This window comes from Penaeus monodon, chromosome 30 (assembly GCF_015228065.2).
Source record: "Penaeus monodon isolate SGIC_2016 chromosome 30, NSTDA_Pmon_1, whole genome shotgun sequence".
Classification (NCBI taxonomy): domain Eukaryota; kingdom Metazoa; phylum Arthropoda; class Malacostraca; order Decapoda; family Penaeidae; genus Penaeus; species Penaeus monodon.
In genome coordinates this window covers 23849924-23850187 of record NC_051415.1, presented here as the reverse complement: position 1 = coordinate 23850187, position 264 = coordinate 23849924, and the positions used below count along the sequence as shown (strand labels likewise).

The 264-nt window shown below is 30.3% G+C and overlaps 1 protein-coding gene across 1 annotated transcript in view; it reads right to left on the bottom strand.

Annotated features, from left to right (window-relative positions):
• Positions 1 to 264, bottom strand: part of LOC119592656 (glutathione S-transferase Mu 2-like) — a 66444-nt gene that overhangs the window by 6089 nt on the left and 60091 nt on the right. The window lies entirely within an intron of this gene.

The following is a 264-nucleotide window of genomic DNA, read 5'->3' as shown; positions in this document are numbered from 1 at the left end:
GTTTTATCTCCCTTTGGGGAATCTTTTTTCTCAACACCAATCCATATTTTTTTCAAATTTTCTTTTGTCCCCATCCAAACTGAATCTGTATCCCTCTCTCTGTACATCTATATGTCTTTCATAGTATCTAAAGGGAAAAAAATTTTATTTTCCTGTTTTTTTTTCCAAAAATTAAATGTACTTTATAACACTCGATGTGTTTATCCAAAACCAGAGAATGTTTAAATGTACAGATATTTGCCCGATAGTTCTTCATTGGATAAA